Source organism: Electrona antarctica (genome assembly GCF_951216825.1).
Source record: "Electrona antarctica genome assembly, contig: scaffold_25, whole genome shotgun sequence".
In the NCBI taxonomy this organism is placed as follows: Eukaryota; Metazoa; Chordata; class Actinopteri; order Myctophiformes; family Myctophidae; genus Electrona; species Electrona antarctica.
Window position 1 is genome coordinate 7,651,301 of NW_027637034.1, and position 20,303 is coordinate 7,671,603.

Below are 20,303 nucleotides of genomic sequence, written 5' to 3' on the forward strand. Positions count from 1 at the left end.
ATTATGATACTGCTGTTATACTGTATACTGAACATGTCACACCAACATTATGCTGCAGATAGAAATAAAAGTCTCAATATTCAACTTCATTCTCAATCGTATCCTTTGTTTTACTGTCATTTGACCTGCAGAGTTTCTGTAAATTAGATTTAGTTTAACTTTGTTCACACTTGTTCAGACACACATTTTATTTTTAGGCCACGCTTGGAAGAACAATCCTGTTCAAATGCAGTTTCTACGAGAACATGGGTCCCATTTCATAATGTGCCCCATGTTCTTGTAGAAACTGAACATGAAGGTCTATGATTGGATTGATTGCAAGTTTGCAACAGGATTACACATTAAACATTTGGGCTCATATGGTTTTCATTAAGCTTTATTCTACACTTCCCCATATTCACTTCCCCATAATGTCCAAAATACACCAGATAATTCACATTCAGAGAGAAATTCATTGCAATGTGTGTGGAGAAGCTTTTAGTCCATCAAATTATTTAGAATTTCACAAGGTTGCATACACTGGATTTAAACTGTTCCCTTGTGGGAGAGTAGGCTATTACATCCATTGTTTCAAATGGTGTATTGTTATTTCTTTGTAGCTGCCCTTATAATAATTCCATGGGTTTCAGTTACAGCAATTTACAGCAAGTTACTATTATATTTCCTTTTGACTTGCGTATATTTAGTAAAATAAATCAATCCTACACACACACACACACACACACACACACACACACACACACACACACACACACACACACACACACACACACACACACACACACTGTTGTTAAATCAAAACAATTTTCTTGACATTAAATATTTGAGATACAAAGTATGAAAATGTATGTCCATACAGTTAGGTTACTAGCCTACTGTTAAAATGACTACATTGCTATAGACTGTAAAAATGTGCAATTGTGAATTTGGCATGTGAAGATGAAATGATGAAGTTTAATCTCCAATATCAAAAACATGATTTAATTCACATTATGGCTAAACTTTTTTTTATAATTTTAAATGACAATGATATTGCACAGTGAAGAACTTGATCAATAACTTTGGAAATTAACTGCTGACATATCTGGGTTTGCGTTTTTTTGGCAAAGAAAAGCACATTGAAACTTGTGTCAATGAACATAATAGAGATATTATCTCTGATGATGGCCCATCATCATCTAGGTGTCTTTGGTTGTGAGCCTTTCACATTGAAATGGAGCCTGACTGCAGTTAACTGGAGGAGAGCTGTGAGGAGGGTTTTCACCACTCCAAAACAAAGGGGAGGTGTTACTACTTTCAGGCTGCACTCTTCTTTAAAGTGACCTTTTGAGAATACATTGGAGTAGGATCCTAACTAAGTTACTGCACAGTATCATGCTAGATAATACACCTTATAATCGTATGCATTTGTTGGCTATTTATTTTCACATATAGTAATTATTTTAATTAGTAACAAGACTATTTAAATGTCATTCCACCTACAATGTGGTTTGTTCAGTGGTGGAATAAGTAAATGGTGTGACTCCACAAAAATACCCCAAGTTACACAAGTAATTCGGTAACACTTTACTTTAAGGGACAAATTCATACACGTAATTGAGGCTTAATTAAGCCTTAATTAAGCCTATATTAAGGCTTAGGTGATGCATTAGTTATCATGAACTATCATTAAATCATCATTAATGACTTGTCTTCAATCAAATAATGCTTAAGTAACCCATTACTTAACCTTACAGCAACTTACAGCAAGTTACTATTATATTTCCTTTTGACTTGCGTATATTTAGTCAAATAAATCAATCCTACACACACACACACACACACACACACACACACACACACACACACACACACACACACACACACACACACACACACACACACACTGTTGTTAAATCAAAACAATTGTCTTGACATTAAATATTTGAGATACAAAGTATGAAAATGTATGTCCAGTTAGTTTACTAGCCTACTGTTAAAATGACTACATTGCTATAGACTGTAAAAATGTGCAATTGTGAATTTAGCATGTGAAGATGAAATGATGAAGTTTAATCTCCAATATCAAAAACATGATTTCATTCACATTATGGCTAAACTTTTTTTTATAATTTTAAATGACAATGATATTGCACAGTGAAGAACTTGATCAATAACTTTGGAAATTAACTGCTGACATATCTGGGTTTGCGTTTTTTTGGCAAAGAAAAGCACATTGAAACTTGTGTCAATGAACATAATAGAGATATTATCTCTGATGATGGCCCATCATCATCTAGGTGTCTTTGGTTGTGAGCCTTTCACATTGAAATGGAGCCTGACTGCAGTTAACTGGAGGAGAGCTGTGAGGAGGGTTTTCACCACTCCAAAACAAAGGGGAGGTGTTACTACTTTCAGGCTGCACTCTTCTTTAAAGTGACCTTTTGAGAATACATTGGAGTAGGATCCTAACTAAGTTACTGCACAGTATCATGCCAGATAATACACCATATAATCTTATGCATTTGTTGGCTATTTATTTTCACATAAAGTAATTATTTTAATTAGTAACAAGACTGTTTAAATATCATTCCACCTACCCTGTGGTTTGTTCAGTGGTGGAATAAGTAAACGGTGTGACTCCACAAAAATACCCAAGTAATTTGATTAAAACGCTGATGAGACTTACATTGTGATTTTGTCTTTATTTTAATACATATATTGTATCTATGGTGTGTAGGCTAGGAGTCCAGTTTGTTCATGACAATTCCAGTCAGTAACATGACATATAATTTAGTAGATCATAACAACACACATGTTAGAGGTACATTATAGGCATTGTTACTATTGCTGCTTTATTGTATGTTTATGTTTAATAAAGGATCCCCATTAGAGACACATGCATAAGCCTCTAGTCTTCCTGGGGTCCTGGATAAAGCAAATACAATACAGATGTACAACTATAAATACAAATTAAATAAAAATAAAAAAACACAATAATAAAACATAAAATTAATACAAAACAAATTCACATTATAAAATCAAATCTAGCCGTAAACAAATACACAAATCACAGTTTCTCAGTCCTTGGTCTAATCTTAAATGCTTACCATACTTTTTTATTGTGTGACCACTTTGGATCCATTGAGTGAGTATATCTGTGGGGAGGAGGGGGGGTGGAGGACAGTATGTTAGACTGTGATTAGTGGAGAGATGGTTCTATTGTTCTCTTAGTCAATCATTCAAAGCTCTCTGGTATAAGAAGACTTGGTCTGTGTCATTTCTCCACAACTCCTCCAGGATCATTTCTGGTCACATCTGACTGTGGACTGCAGACTTCAGGTGAAGATGAACTCTCTCAAACCCACCAGGGACATTTCTGCTGAACAGGAGGAACCCAAAGACCTTGGTATGTTACTCAACCTCCCTTTTCACTCCTACTGTTTTTATTCCATCAATATTCTCAATAGTAATTGTATTATGATCTTATTATTAGTAGATTTGTTGTAGATCATTTTTTGTGTGTTTTTTACTTAAGGATTAAGTAATCACTTAATCCCTATAGTTTAGTCATGTCATGTTGTTAAGGCTATTTATGCCAAGTTAGGTACACGACAGGGATTTGTTGCACAACGATTACTTTTTTAGTCTACCTATCAATTTATCAACAATCTTTTGTATTTGTTTCCAATCGAATCCAGTGTCGCATCATCATTCTGACTGCCCTGACCTACCAGAGGTGAATGAACAAAGAAGCTTGACAAAGAAAAAACACCATTGCTGTGATCAGTGTGGAAAACACTTCCCTAACATGTCCAGCCTTAAAACACACCAGAGAATTCACACTGGAGAGAACCCCTATGGATGTGATCAGTGTGGACAACACTTCTCTCTAATGTCCAGCCTTAAAACACACCAGAAAATTCACACTGGAGAGAAACCCTATGGATGTGATCAGTGTGGACGACACTTCTCTCGATTGGCCCACCTTAAAACACACCAGAAAATTCACACTGGAGAAAAACCCTATGGATGTGATCAATGTGGACAACACTTCTCTCTAATGTCCAGCCTTAAAACACACCAGAAAATTCACACTGGTGAGAAACCCTATGGATGTGATCAGTGTGGACAACCCTTCTCTCGATTGGCCCACATCAATGTGGACAACACTTCTCTCAAATGTCCACCCTTAAAATCCACCAGAGAATTCATACTGGGGAGAAACCCTATGGATGTGATCAATGTGGACAACACTTCTCTCAATTGGCCTACCTTAAAACACACCAGATAATTCACACTGGAGAAAAACCCTATGGTTCAGTGTGGACGACACTTCTCTGAACTGTCCAAACTTTAAGGGACATCACAAAGAAAACAATGTAGAACCACCATTTTGGAACACATGGAAAAACAACAGATTGGGTTTTGCCACAAAACCACTCAATATGTCATTTAGCTTCACCAAAAACGATCTCAGATGTAAAATAAAAGTTGGGAAACAACTGTATGCAGTTTATGGGTCTTTTGTGGTGTACAAACCTGATAAAACAGGAATTAATGTATGAGATAGGTGACAACATGTTCTCCTCGTAGCCTCCTCAGCAGAATGAGGAAGTGGGTCAGTCCATTCAACAAGTGAGTCTCTGAGAACGTGAATCGCCACACTGCCCCTAGTGGTGGCTACACTAGGAAAGTCCCACCATGTAGAAACATTATTTTCACAAAAACAAATAACATCTTGGGAAATCAGCACAAAAATAAATAAACAACATGAATGTGAACATACATTTTGTGTGCGTCACACCAGCAGTATTTGCGGCTCTAAAACAGAAGAATAATATGCTTCTGACATTAACAAGAAGTAATTGTTTTTGTATTATTGTGAACTTGCAACACACCAAATGTGTGTCGCACACTGGCAGTAAGCCAAAAGTATTTTTGTATTTAATTTTATTCCTTTTAAAGGGTTAGTTCGGATTTTTGGACATAAAGCTGTATGAAATGCTTACCATAAATATCGCGGTTGCAAAGGTATTAATTGACTGGCCGAGTCCCGTGCTGGGAGTGCTGCTCCTGTTTGGGGGAATATCAAGTTGTTCCCAGCCAACGCATCTGCATCTCTCCCGGTGTCTGATGAACAAACCAGCGCATCTTTACCTGCACCTTCTTGCTGCATTATCAAGCACCCAAACTTTCCAGCTATCGTGAACGCTGGTGTGTTGCAGACCTTTTTCCACATACCAAAAATAAACTGGAAAAAACTTCCCGAGCCTGCTGGAGCTGATGGCCAGTTGTCAGTCGAGTAAGTTATATATCTCATGAAGATTATGGAATTATCCACCACATGCCTCTAACTGTACATTGCAATACTGTAGTTATTGTACACCAGTGGTTCCCAAACTTTCATGTCAAGGACCCCCAAAATGACACTCATTACCCTGCAGACCCCCCATTTGAAAAGAATACGAGACGGCTCGCCCCCTTTCCAACTCGCCCAAAGCGGCGAAGATCGGTCGCCTCAACGGGAAGAGCGGTCGCCCCAACGGGAAGAGCGGTCGCCCCAACGCGCGGATAATTCGCCCCTGAAAGTCCGGAGAATTCGCCCAAAAGTCCGGAGAAGTCGCCCCAACAAAGAGAGAGAGAGATTTTTTACATGTAGCTGTTATGTCTCACTGACAGCTGTTTGATTGTGCTGCGCTCTTGCATATTCCTGTTGTTTGTGATGATTGGGGGGATTATCTGGGATCGACTACTTCAGTCTTGACATACAACATGATGTGTGATGATGTTGCTTTGCCTTATTATTGACTCTGAGTTTTGAAAGTAAAGAAGAGTTGTGTTTAAGCTGTCATGGTCCACTGATTCACAATAGTAGCCTACTTCTAAACAGAGAGAGAGAGAGAGAGATTTTTACCTGTACTATATTTGTACATGTACTTTGAGATTTTTCCTGTACTTTTAAACAGAGAGAGAGAGGGGGGGGGGGGGGGTATGTGTCTAGTTATAGTGAGAGTGGAGGGGGCCCAAGGGGGGTCATCAGCCTCTTTTGTTTGAGTGTTTGAGTGGCCCATCATCAAAGGTGTCTGGCAGGCCATCATAGTCTAGGTTTTAAATTCCTGTAATCTATAGGACTATATGGATCTGTATTGAGGTTGGAGCATTTGCATTCTGTAGGCTACCTGTTCTACAGAATGGCCCATCATCAAAGGTGTCTGGCAGGCAATTTTATGTAAGTGGGAAGCAACAACAACTTGACACACACACAGCATACAATAACAGGCAGGCAATTTTATGTAAGTGGGAAGCAACAAGAACTTTAGTGCCACCTGCTGAAATAAATGCAAAAATATATTATTATGTTGTTATTATTATTATTATTATGTATATTAGTACAACAACAAAATTGCAGGTAGGCCTACCATGACATGCAACATAAACATGAGTGCATATGGCTAGTAGTGTAGACTTTAGTGCCACCTGCTGAAATAAATAATACAATTTTATGTAAGTGGGAAGCAACAAGAACTTTAGTGCCACCTGCTGAAATAAATGCAAAAATATATTATTATGTTATTATTATTATTATTATGTATATTAGTACAACAACAAAATTGCAGGTAGGCCTACCATGACATGCAACATAAACATGAGTGCATATGGCTAGTAGTAGTAGACTAGTATGAAAGTCTGTGAAAGATTCCACGTAAATTGCCTTCATGATTTGAGTCATTTTCATAAATCCATGCATAATTTTAATTTGACCAACTGAGGGTTCTAACTGGTTCTAAATGTTGTCCTTTGACAAACAATGTTCTGATATGATAAATAAGGTAAAATAAACATGAAATAAACACGGGGGCGAGATATCCGTGCGTTGGGGCGAGATATCCACGCTGTGGGGCGAGCTGTCCACACTATGGGGGTGGGCTCTGCACGGCTCGGGGCGAGCCGTCATCACTTTTCGAAATTCTTTGGCGAGCCGTCTTCACTTTTCGAAATTCTGTGGCGAGCCGTCTTCACTTTTCGCGAGGGCGAGTTGGAAAAGGGGCGAGTCGTCTCGGTACCTTTGAAAATATATGCCAAATACCCCCATAAGAGAAGATTTTTACAGCTCTAGCAGTGATTTTCAACCATTTTAATTTCAAGGACCCCCAGTTTGATATGAAACAGGCTAGGGACCCCCCATTTAATGGCATTTCTATCTGAGACCCCAGTTTATATTGTGAAATCAATGTAAATGTAACTGTCCATTTGGTTCCAAACTATCATGTAGCTGGGGACCCCCTGGAACTCCCTCAAGGACCCCTGGGGGTCCCTGTACCCCACTTTAGGAACCACTGTTGTACACTAAGCCTACTTGGCCTAAAGCAGAACTACAGAAAATATCAAGATCTAACTACAATGTACATGGGTGTAAATGTTCCAACTTATATACAGTAGTAGGCTATGCACACACTAAACATTTCATTCTTTGTTTCAGTCAATACAGGCTGGTGGGCTACAGGATGGTCTTGGAATGGGTCCTCCACGGAGAACGGCTTGGTCTCGGAAATGGAAAACCTCTCCCTTCATGTGTTGTGAAAACCATTAGATCACTTTATCCATCAGCAACTGGAGAATATGTTGGATACAAGCAATCAGAGGACTTTCTGAATTTGTTTTAGTTCTTGGTTTATTTTCTGACTTCTGTGTTATATTATATTGCTCCATATTGTTGTATGTGCAATAGTAAAATATAAAACATCATTATACATCAACTCATCAGGCCAATCACAATTTGCGTCGTCATCATGACGTAAAATTGTCCATTCATTGTCAATGGGAATTTAATGTTTGTGTAAGACAGTTTGTGGACACACCAAAAGCTGGAGGGGCTAGCACCCATCAAAAACAAAATTTGGTCTGGACTGAAATGTGTATACAGATATACACAAATGAAGAAATGATAACACAATGATAACACACATTTTGGCTCACTCAGTATCAGTATCAGAAACATTATCTGTACTCTCAAACAGATTTTGCACTGGAAAACATGTGACGGCCAACGTTGTGGTTGTGGTCAATGACACTCAGTTGGATTCTTGCCTGCATGGTGACATATTTGAAGTGCCTTCTCTTCTCAGCACACTTCAGCATAGAGCTGTGGTATAGAGTTCTCATCGGGCCTGAAAATTAAGGCCCGGCCCTACCCTACCCTAACTGGGTCGGCCCGACCCTAAAAAGCCCGAGTGAAAAAAAAGAGAAAAAAAGGAAAAAGAAAAATGCCACTATATGGCCGCGGCGCCGTGGATTATTGAGACGACCGTGTCAGAGAACGCACTTATAGTCTAGTCGCCGAAATAAAGGATTTATGTAACTCACGTCAATTGGCTGATAATGTTCCATTTTCAACATTCTAATGGTTTCCAGCAATTTCCAGGGGTGAGTAAACATCTTATGAATCAAAGTAGCAGCGATCCTCTGAAGTGACGCAGTTAATTATGTCCAATAGGCTACTGGCAAAATTATGACAATTCTCAACTTGGCTATAATCAACTAGGTTACTGTATAGTTTACATTAATCATTGCCTCTCAAACCCACATGCCACGCGTAATGTGCGTTGCCTAACCAAAAGAACAGACATACAAACCATCAACATGCCGCTCGATGGCGTGTCGAGTCTGTCGACAGCTTGCAGATCTTTTATTTTGGGCAGTGGGCACACAACGAGGCGCGCTGCGCTACGATGGGGAAATTAAATAGCTGTAGGCTACAGCGCGCTGCGATACGATTTGTAAACCAAATAGCTGTAGCCTATACAGTGTGATTTTAACATTGCTTGGTCATCATGTAACTATATTACGTGCAGGCGCTTTCATAGTTATATGGAGCATTTACCGTTGATTAGGTAGCCTAATTTAGCTTATTCACCCAGCTGGGTTCAATGAGACAGCAGTGTCTCGTTAAGCCCCAACGTTTCCAAAACGAGCTATTGCGGATAAATCGATGGTCTTATATAAATATTTAAGCATATGGCAAGTTGACTTAAGTTATATAGTTGATGCTGAGCAGTAAGCAGCTCATTTGGTTGGCAAACCAGAGGCCAGCCAGCGGTAGCAAGTTCAACAACCACCGTTCTATTCTGTCACTTTGGTGCGCTGCTGCCTGCTGCTGATCATCGCCGCCTCCTCCTTCAGTCACATATAGTATAATAGCCTAAACTGTAAAAGTTAATCGCCAACATTCACCAGCTCAGCCCTCTTCATATTAAATAAATACATTACACAAACAACAGAATTGTTATTTTTGTTATAATAAAATTATATAAAAAAAAAAGAAAATCACGGAAAATCTTAGAGCCCGAGGCTCGGCCCGGCCCGACTAATTATCGTGCATTTTGGGCCCGGCCCCACCCGAAAATGTCGGGCCGGGCCGGGTTCGGGCAGAGATTGAGAACTCTACTGTGGTACACTTCAAGAGCTCCTGAAAAAAATACATGGCATCATTTAGATATCGTGCTTCATGCAATTTTATTACAAAAGCCAATGACAAGTCAAATTGGATAAAAACAATATTTTTATAAACATGTCCTATTGAATTGTTTGCAGGTAACCGGTAACAAATCAAATAATAGTATTCTTTGTAGTTTTCTTTTGTGTGCCGCCTAACACTGCTATCGTTGGTGTGCTTGGAAATGTATAACCTACAAATATCAATATCATAGCTTGGGTACCAATATTCATGAACTGATTCCATCTTATCTTGTGCCTGAACAAAGGCATGTGATCCAGGTCTCTCAAGAGACGTTTATCAAGTACAATAGTCTTGAGAGTGTCGTATGCGGCACTGTCCTTCTGAAGCCACTTCTTCCTTCTCTGTTGGTCAACACTGAGCTCATCATGGTAACACTTGTACTCCTGTCCATCATCTTCCCACCGGTGGATGCCACATACATGAAACAAGACAGAGGTCCAACGGCGTTTCAATTCCTGGACACATTTGATTTATACATTTAGACATTTAGCAACATAACGCCCCGATTAAAGTATTTCAGTGACATGCTTTGCTCTGCAATATAGCATATTATAACAAATACAATAAAATCAGAATCACCCTTTCATCACCACCACAAGTGCTGCAAGACCACCAAAGGTGATTGCTTATAGACTTGATCCATGGCTGCAATTCCCGGTTGCATTTCTTCTTTGATAATGCAGCTACCTTCTTCTTCACGCCTACAGAACAGAAGACAGACATGGAATTAATGGATAAACTACACAAATGTAATAATTAACAGTACAATCTTCACAACAAAAATATACTTTTCTATCACTATCTGTTACTGTAGATAAGGTAAATAGTAAGGCTGTCAAAGTTAACGCGTTAATCGTGCGTTAACTCAAAGTCCTTTTAACGGCGTTAATTTAATTAACGCGCGATTAACGCACGGTGAAGTTTGACAGAATGGTTGAGAGACGCATTCATGAGAATGCAGGCAGTCAGTGAGCCCCGCCTCTCTCCCCACTCTCTCTCCCAGTGACTCGTCCGTCAGCCTGTGCAGGACCGGTGCGCAGAGTGTAGCCTACCAGTGTGGGCTGGGCAGTTGAGCTGTGAGCACTCGAGTCGTAGCGTTCGTTGGGCTCGTTATTAATTAATTTGCTCCACAATGTGTTAGATCAGAAGCTCTTTGAATTGGGCATTGGGCAAAAGCAAAACTCTGGCAGTTTTGGTTGACAAACATAGCAGTCAGTTGTGATATAGCTTGATGCTACACAGACCATGCTAATGCTAAAGCTAATGTTGACAGCCTGACTGTGCGTGCGTGCTTACAGGAGAGAGAGCTCTCGCCTGGGTGTGTGTGTGTGTGTGTGTGTGAGACTGTGTTGAGTTGAGTTTATGATTTTGTTTCCCTCTTCCATGGCATTTGCAATAAAGCAAGCATTCTCCCATGTTGATAAGAGTATTTCAAACTTGAAAAGCAGTGGTTCTGATTGAACCAGTGGTCCGGGGACCACCAGTGGTCCCTGAGGGGGTTCCAGGTGGTCCCCAGCTAAATGATGGAGAGTTGGTAACCAAATGAACCCTTATAAATCTTTAACTCTTGAGAGTGTAAAATTAAACCAAGTGTGTCCATTTGGTTCAATTTTACACTCAAGAGTTGAATAATTGTTAAACAGCTGCATTACTTAAGTTAATTTAAGTGTACACAATTAGAGAACTTAGAAAACATCAATACAGTTCTTCAGTTTGGGTCTGGAAGGCTAAATGTCATCAAATGGTGGTCTGTGGCTCAAATGCAGAATCCATAATGGACAATCTTGAAAACCACTGATTTAAGGTATCTTTAGAATGGATAAAAAATATGCGATTAATTTGCGATTAATCGGCGATTAACTATGGGCAATCATGCGATTAATCGCGATTAAATATTTTAATCGACTGACAGGCCTAGTAAATAGATATATACTTTGTATTACCCCTGAAGGAAATGTGTTCTTTTCAACAGCTCCAGTTGCAATACATTCATACAGATTGTCAATGAAAAGCATGGTGAACATAAAATACATTAATGGAAATAGAATGGAAATATAATGCAGTTAAAAATAAAAAAGTTATAAGAACTTGAGCTGTAGCTGGTTCAGCCTACTCCAGCCCACAACGTCCTTGATCAGCTTCCTGTACTCCCCCCTCCTCTCCCCCTTGCTACAGCTGGCAATAACAATGTACACAATAGACAAAAGAAAAACATCAACACAATTACCTTTTGCAACATGCCACGGATCATACTGATGTCTAAGTTTAGGGTACTGCACCCTCATGATCTTCCTTATGGATGGATGACGATCTGTGGTGACAACATCAATACCAACTCCTCGCCTCAGCAAGCCATTCAGCCCCCTCTGGAAACCTTCAGCCTCCATCGCAGATGAACTTGTAGTCTCAGATACCTTTTCGAATCAGCATTAAACAAACACAAAGTACCCACAAAAGTAAGCAAAGGCTAAAGGTGTATCCATATCTAAAATATAGTGACAACAATAACATGGGATGAAAAATGTTACCTGGACTAATTCTGACTTGATTATCTTCTTGGTTGTGTCATCCATGAAGTTGTAAGAAGTGTATTTAGCACTGTAACCTGGGGAATCGGATCTGTAGACAGAAAAAGAGAGAATCAATTATACAGCTGGGTTAGACGTGGATTTCAAGATACAATTATATTCCAAAATGTACAATTTGATCATAATACAAATTACCGTATTGTGCCGAATATGAGGCGACTCTGATTATAAGATAACCGCCATTTTTCAAGACTCATTTGTGGAAAAAGAACATGGAATGTGTCGAGGAAATGTGGGATACACTGAGTTATACATTTAAGGTGATTCTAATACTGTTAAACTCTGAATTGTGTCTGTCTCATTATTTTGTTTAACTGTTATGAGTGCTCTCCAAACAGATTTCTTTAACAAATGTCAAAATATAGTCCCTGATTATAATACGAACCAGTTTTTTAGGATATTACCATTGGAAAAAAACGTAGCCTTATATTCAGCACAATCGGGTAATACACATTTGTTTATGCTTGTTGGTGCTGTATTCAGAGGGTTAGCACCAGAATCTGCTATGAAACGATATTATTTGATACATTTCATTTCAATAGTAGTGCAGCAGGCAGCACTTTATTTCAAGACTAGTCTGCAGTGATGCAAATAGCCAGCATCCTTAGACTAGACTCACTACATTGAGAGGATGCAATCACTACATTGAGAAAGGATGCAATCATGTCACCCTCCGGGGGTCCTGGGATGCAATACTGTACTCTAACGTCATTGAAGTAGGACTCATAAAATGTCCCTGGGACCCATCTAAAAGACCACCATTGGGTCCCGAATATATATATTATTTTATATTTTTTCTATTTACCCAGGGAAGTAGCTGAGCACAGGTGCTCATTTTCAGCAACGCCCTGCACATAGAAACACACAGACAGACACACATATTAAAACCTGGGAGCTGACCAGTACAACCACAGTCTTATACTGTTGGCCACTAAGCAGCTCCAGGGGGAGCAGTTGGGGGTTCAGAATGTCCACACATTACATTGAAAACCTATTTACATCACTGAGTCTGTCTGTGTGTATAGGTAGTACATAAATCAACTGCGCACATTAATTGGAATAAAAATGAATGAATAATAGCCAAAACATATAACTTCATAAAATCAAGCTCAAACTACAGGACAGTAACTACCTGGCATCACCTCCAACGTCAATATGTCCACCATTACATGTTATTTCCTGGAGATTGGACATAATTTGTTCCTGCATTTCAGTGTAGGCTTCATAGACAACTGGTATAAGATAGGTTGACTGCAATGAATAATAAGCAGTCTTTCTAGGAAGCTGTAAATTGACAAGATCAGCCCACTCTGTAATTTCAGTCTGTGTTGTCCCAGTGAAAAGAATAGCCGCTGAAGATAACAAGTTGTTCTCAGGCATTCCACGAGCATCAGGACAAGATTGCCATGCTCCACTGTGGCCACCAATGCAAGTCCACTCAATCTTGATCATGGATCCGTTATAAGTAGTTTTTCTCTCAGAATCATCAATGATTTTCCCACATGTGTGACAAGTGGCAAACAGTTTCATGAGGGCTGTTTCATTTACAATCCACTTCCTTTCGGACCAATCACTGCTATGTTCTGCTACATGAATGCCATCGTCTGAGAAAGACGTTTCCACAGGAGTACATGTACTGCTTGGTGTATGAAATGTGCTGTCCTTTTCACATGGCGTTTCCACTGAACTCTGGCTCGTCTCCAGGTGCAACTGCTGAGCTTGTGCTCTGTAAGACATACATTCAAATGAACTTAGAACTAGATTTTGTGTACATAGTATATACACACAATTACCAAATAACAGTTGTATTTTGTACATTATGTGTAATGTGTTCATGGTTACTACGTTTACTGTGCCCTAATCAGAATTGTATCTTTTTTGAGCTACACTACACTGAATAAACTGTACATCAGCAACTACCTGTGACTGTGTCCAGGTGGGAGGCAAAGCAAGGTAGGTTCCTGAAGATGATGCCCTTGTTCTTGGAACACCATGGTCAGACTCAGGGCTGGTGAGAAGTAGCTTCAGGCAGGAATCTCCCACATTCTGAGGGGTACACTGAGGCGTAGACTGTACTAAACCTGAAAACATTTTCCTAGCTTCTTCAGGGCTGGGATCCATTATGGCCTCCAATGTTTCAGTCGTATCCATCACACCAGCAATAGATCCCTATAAACAATAATTGCATGGAAAATGATGACATGCTCAGGTGTGTGTGTACGCATGCACGCACGCACATCGCACACACACCTCAAAATGGAGCACTAAGATCTATTACTTTATCATAGGCCTGCAGGCAACATATGGAGTAGAGGAAGCAATAATTGCATGGAAAATTATGACTTGCTCAAGTGTGTGTGCATGTGTGGTAGAAGTCTAATAATTATAATTATATATATATGTGTGTGTGAAAAGGAGCACTGTCTAAGATCTATTACATAGGGTCATCTAAGAAAGAAATGTCATAGATGCAGTCATGTAGGCCTGCATTAGGAACTTTCATATGTTGTTGACCATACCCATAGTCCCATACCCAATACAGTGTTTGACCCAACTTGACTAGAGTTCTCTGGTTCACAGTATATCACACGTACGTGCATCAATTATAATTCTTCATTCAAAGTGAACATATTAGCCAAGTTAGAAGTAGTATGTGTACTATTTATAGGCTACAATTACGTAGTTGGATAAAACATATGGATACCATCAGGTTATTATTACCGCTCCATCTGATCTCACAGATAGTGAGTCTAATCGAACAGCTTTCTATTAGGTCAATACAACAATCCATTCCATTGTCTTTTATTATTATTATTATTATTATTGATGTTATATACAGTACATGTCTGTCCGTCTGTCTTACCTGGGGTGTTGTAGAACTTGTAGAAGCAGAAGCATGGGTGCATGTGTTTGGACCGACGACCCAAGCATGAGGTACAGCGCTGCACTTCAGAACATGTTTCTTCCCTGTAGTAGAACTAGGGACATAATCTTTTGCATCGAAATTATCACTGCATATGCAAAACTGTTTTATTTTTCTCAAGTTGGTATGGACGTTCAAACCCACTGCAGCAAGCCAAAGTTGTCTCGATCTCGTAGATCTATTTGTATTAGGGAAACGGTGGAAGAAATGTTTTGATCCAGACGTACTCTTATTAGGACATCCCGGAAAGTTGCAACTTCGTACCATTTTGATATATAATACAACAACACAGTGTTGTCAACCTATAAAGTAGCCGGAACGAGTAAAATACTAAAAGTAATGTTTTCATGCGTAAACCTGCGTAAACCTCGTAACTAGCTGACCTGGGCAGCTGCATAGCACCTAGCTTTGGTAGTGTATCCTGCCGCAGTGCCGCGGCACGGCAGCACTATGGTGTTCTATGCGGCGCAGTGATACTGTACACAAAGAAAATAATACCATGTGACAGAGGGGTCAAAGTTGAACGAAAGTTGGTCTATAATGGTAGATATAGGTCAACAATACGAATGACGCTAGTTTTGTAGATTGGTTTATTTATAATGCGTGGCCCCCAGTGACCCTGGGAACTACTTGATATTCCCCCAAACAGGAGCAGCACTCCCAGCACGGGACTCAGCCAGTCAATTAATTATATTAACCGCGATATTTATGGTAAGCATTTCATACAGCTTTATGTTCAAAAATCCGAACTAACCCTTTAATAATAATGTCCCAATCTGTTACAGGCACTGTATTTGAAGAAACCTTTCGTCGGACTTGTTAAAAAACAAAAAATGTTCTTGATATTATATATACAAGTACAACATTCCCTTACATTTTTGCCTTTATGTGCAGGCCTTTTCAGGCACCTATAGTCATTATTTAGGACCCAGTTTATTATATTTTAGTTCAGGCTTCTGTATGGTCACTCTAAGTTGTTCAGGACCCCTGTTGTGAAGATCTGTCTACTGTGCAGTTCACATGCAGCTACAGACAAACAGGAGGACCAGAATGTGTTCTTGAGGAAGTATGTAAAGTATTAAGTTATGTTGTAAAAGTTCATTGTTAAAGAATTAATATACATATTATTTAAAAAGTTAGTTTTTTGCTGAGTTATACAATTTACAATTTAGGCATTTAGCAGACGCTCTTAATCCAGAGCGACTTACATTTAAGCAATAACAAAAGCATGGCATACATCACATATATAAAAAGTAGTTATCATGAATCATGCATAAACTAAGAACGTAACAGTGGAGTATCTATGTAAACTATACATACTATACTATATAATATATTATACATGTGTACTATAAAGTGCTATGACTACATAAAGTGCAATTCTAGAGCTGTCTACGTAACAAGCTATAAGTCTGTTTAAAATACTATCTAAGTCTACATAATGTGCTATCTAAGGGGCTAGGCTAGGGCAAGTGCTACGGGCCATGGTGGAGTCTGAAGAGGTGGGTTTTCAGGCTACGGCGGAAGATTGGGAGTGAGGCTGCAGTTCTTACTGTGATGGGAAGTGCATTCCATAGTTTTGGAGCCAGAAGGGAGAAGAGTTTGGGACGTGTGGAGCGTTGTCCCGGCGTTTTTAGTGAAGGTACCTCCATATGTCATATGACATGTTTAGTATGACAATCTCTATATTTGGGCCCGAGCCGACCTAGTGCTGATATCAGATAGATATGGTAGAACCATATAACTGGCTTAGTCATCGTGACAAGCCTGGTCGGAGAATATATAGAGGGTCGGCTTCAGGGAGAAGGCAGAAGTCAAAGCATCCCGGTTTAAGTTCTAACCGGACACCACTGCGGGGGTCCTAAGCTAAGTAATCAGCAATACAGCCTTGAGCTATTTTATAATCATACTTGTGAGATATGGGGGGGCCATGCCTTTGGTTGCTTTGAATGCCAGCATCAGAGTTTTGTATTCTGTGCGGGCAGCGACCGGGAGCCAATGGAGGGAGCGGAGAAGGGGGGTGACGTGTGAGAATTTTGGCTGGTTGAAGACCAAGCGGGCTGCGGCATTTTGGATCAGTTGGAGGGGCTTAAGTGCGCATGCCGGTAGGCCAGTAAGGAGGGAGTTACAATAGTCAAGTTTTGACAAGACTGTTGTCTGGATTAGGAGCTGGACTGACTCCTGGGTGAGGAACGGTCTAATTCGTCGTATGTTGTAGAGTGTAAACCTACAGGATCTAGTGACAGCTGTGATGTGTGTTTTGAACGAGAACTGACTCACCAAGGTTACTGGCTGTCGGGACAGACTTTACCAGGGCGTTGTCTACGGAGATAGTTAGCTCCCGCATAGGGCAGGACTTAGCTGGGAAGAACAGAAGCTCAGTCTTGTCTGGGTTCAGCTTGAGGTGGTTGGAAGACATCCACTGTGAGATGTCAGCCAGGCATGCAGTGATGCGCTCTTCTACCTGGGTGGCAGAGGGGGGGAAGGATAGAAACAGTTGTGTGTCATCGGCATAGCAGTGATAGGATATATTGTGAGCAGAGATGATGGTGCCAAGGGATTTAGTGTACAGTGAGAAGAGGAGGGGACCAAGTACAGATCCCTGTGGGACCCCAGTTTGGAGGGTGCGGGGGGATGATAGCAAACCTTTCCAAGAAACCTGGTAAGTCCGGTCAGAGAAGTAGGAGGAGAACCACTTCAGCGCCTTCCCGCCGATGCCTAGATCAGCTAGGGTGCCTAGGAGCAGCTGGTGGTTCACTGTGTCAAATGCCGCCGATAGGTCTAGGAGAATCAGGACTGCAGAGTGGGAAGCAGCCTGGGCAGCATGTAGTGCTTCTGTGACTGCGAGGAGTGCAGTTTCCGTGGAGTGTGCCTTCTTGAATCCTGACTGGTTGGGATCCAGCAGGTTGTTCTGTGAGAGATGGAGAGAAAGCTGGTTAGAGACAACACGTTCAAGGGTTTTGGAAAGAAAGGAAAGGAGTGATACCGGTCTGTAGTTCTTGACATCTGAGGGGTCAAGAGTTGGTTTTTTGAGGAGTGGTGATACCCTAGCTGACTTGAAGGCAGATGGGACGCAGCCTGAGGTTACTGAGGTGTTGATAATGGAGGTGATGAAGGGGAGCAGGTCAGGTGCGATGGTCTGGAAGATTGGAGACGGGGCGGGGTCGAGAGGACAGGTGGTAGGTCTAGTGGATGTGACTAGTTTCAGGACCTCGTCTGGGGGTAGAGGAGAGAAGGAGGACATGCATGGTATGTTATGGTTAGCATTGGTTGAGTCGAGTGCTTCTTTATGGGGGTTTAAGGAGGGAGGAGAAAGTGGAGAAGAGTTTCCTTGGGTTAGAAGTGCAGGATTGGATTTTGGTGTGGTAGAAGGAGGTTTTAGCAGTGGTTAGTGAGAGGGAGAAGGCAGAGAGGAGTGAGTGAAAGTGGGAGAGATCATCTGGTAGCTTTGTCTTGTGCCACTTCCTTTCAGCTACCCTGAGAGGTGTTCGTTCAGATCTGAGGGTTTCAGATAACCAGGGGCCGGTAGGGATGAGCGAGCTGGCCTGGTCGAGAGGAGTGTTGGTCAAATGCAGATGAGATAGAGGAGAGGAAGGATGTGGTTGCGGAGTCGGGTGAGAGAGAGAGGAAGGACTCCAGGGAGGGTAGAGAGGAGATAATAGAGGATGAGAGGGATGAAGGGTTTAGGGACTTGAGATTGCGTCGGGTGGTGACGGTCGGAGGGTGAGTAGGTTTAGGTGGGAGAGTAGAGAGAGAGAGGGAGAAGGTTATGAAGTGGTGGTCAGACCTAATTAAGGGAGTAACAGAGAGCGTGGAGGGGGAGCAGGCTCTGCAGAACACGAGGTCCAAAACAGTACCAGCCTTGTGAGTGGGAGGGGAGGGAGAAAGGGAGAGGTCAAACGAATCTCTGTTACTGTATTTCAGATACCATTCATTCAACCCTGTCTGTTTGTGCAACTATCAACATTATAAACTCCATAAATGCTACCATCGTTGCCATCTTTGAGTCAAAGCTCCCTGACCAGAGCCCTGTGGTGGGCAGCATCATACACCCCTAAGCATTAGCATAGACAAGCCTGCTGCTATTATTTTATATATATATATATATATATATATTGATTGATTGAATCAAGCCTTGAATCAAGCAGCTATGTCAGAACTTAATGATGTATAAACTGAACGCACGCACGCACGGTGCATGCGTGTGTGTGTGTGTGCATCTATGCATTTTGTGTAATTCTTTGTTTGGAATTAAAAAAAGGCTTGATTTGTTGTGTTTTCAGTATTTATTAAACATCACTTAATTGTTAATTAACAAGTAGTTAATGATTAAATGAATGTGACTTTACTTTGGAGGACAAGCATCTTGTAACTAACCCTTAACTAAACATTAATTAAACATGAATTAATAATGAAATGAAAGTGACTTTACTTTGGAGGACAAGCATCTAGTAACTAACCCTTAACTAAACGTTAATTAACTGGTAATGAATTGATGAAAAATGACCCCTGGGGGTCCTCCTGCGACCCCCAGGAAAGCCAGCCCAACATGCGAGACCCCCGGATGTTTTAGAACCAGTTTCGGAGACCGAATCAACTCACTAATCCTACCCGCCTATGAGCACCCATCCTGGGCATAGAACTGACCGATAATAACAGATCTACAAACACACCACATTAAGTAACAGGCTTAACTACTGATAGATTAACGGAGGTTAAGTAATGGTTAAGTAATGGGTTACTTAAGCATTAATTGATTGAAGAAGACAAGGAATTAATGATGATTTAATGATAGTTCATGATAACTAATGCATCACCCAAGCCTTAATTAAGCCTTAATTAAGGCCTAATTAAGCCTTAATTACGTGTATGAATTTGTCCCTTAAAGTAAAGTGTTACCAAGTACTCCAATGTACGTAGAAATACCCTGTTACAAGTAAAAGTCAGATAATCAACATTTTGTTGAGTAAAGGTAGGCTACAAAAGTATATCAAAATGTGACTTAAAGTAGAAAGTACTCATTGTGCAGAATGTCTCATTTCACAAGTTTTCAAATGTATACATCGCATGAAAATCCTTTGAATACAGGGAAATAACAGATCTACAACCTCACGATGTGTCTCATTGTGACACATCGTGAGCTTGTAGATCTGTTATTTTCAAAAGACCGAAATGTATATAGGGCTGAAATGGTTAATGTATGTTTTGTAATAACAAAACAGTTAACTCAAGTTTTCAAGTACATGTAGTGGAGCAACAGTGCAATATTTTGATCTAAGATGTAGTGGAGTAA

At 40.5% G+C, this 20,303-nt stretch overlaps 1 protein-coding gene and 1 long non-coding RNA gene across 2 annotated transcripts in view; one reads left to right on the plus strand and one right to left on the minus strand.

The window, feature by feature from the left end:
• Positions 1–20,303, plus strand: part of LOC306919233 (uncharacterized protein) — a gene marked incomplete at its 3' end in the record, with an annotated part of 270,701 nt that overhangs the window by 188,263 nt on the left and 62,135 nt on the right. The window lies entirely within an intron of this gene.
• On the minus strand, positions 11,732–13,783 carry LOC306919478. The gene is made up of 3 exons (XR_013789547.1): positions 13,220–13,783; positions 12,028–12,118; positions 11,732–11,913 (listed from the first exon to the last, which is right to left on the minus strand). It is a non-coding gene; the product is annotated as an uncharacterized lncRNA (long non-coding RNA).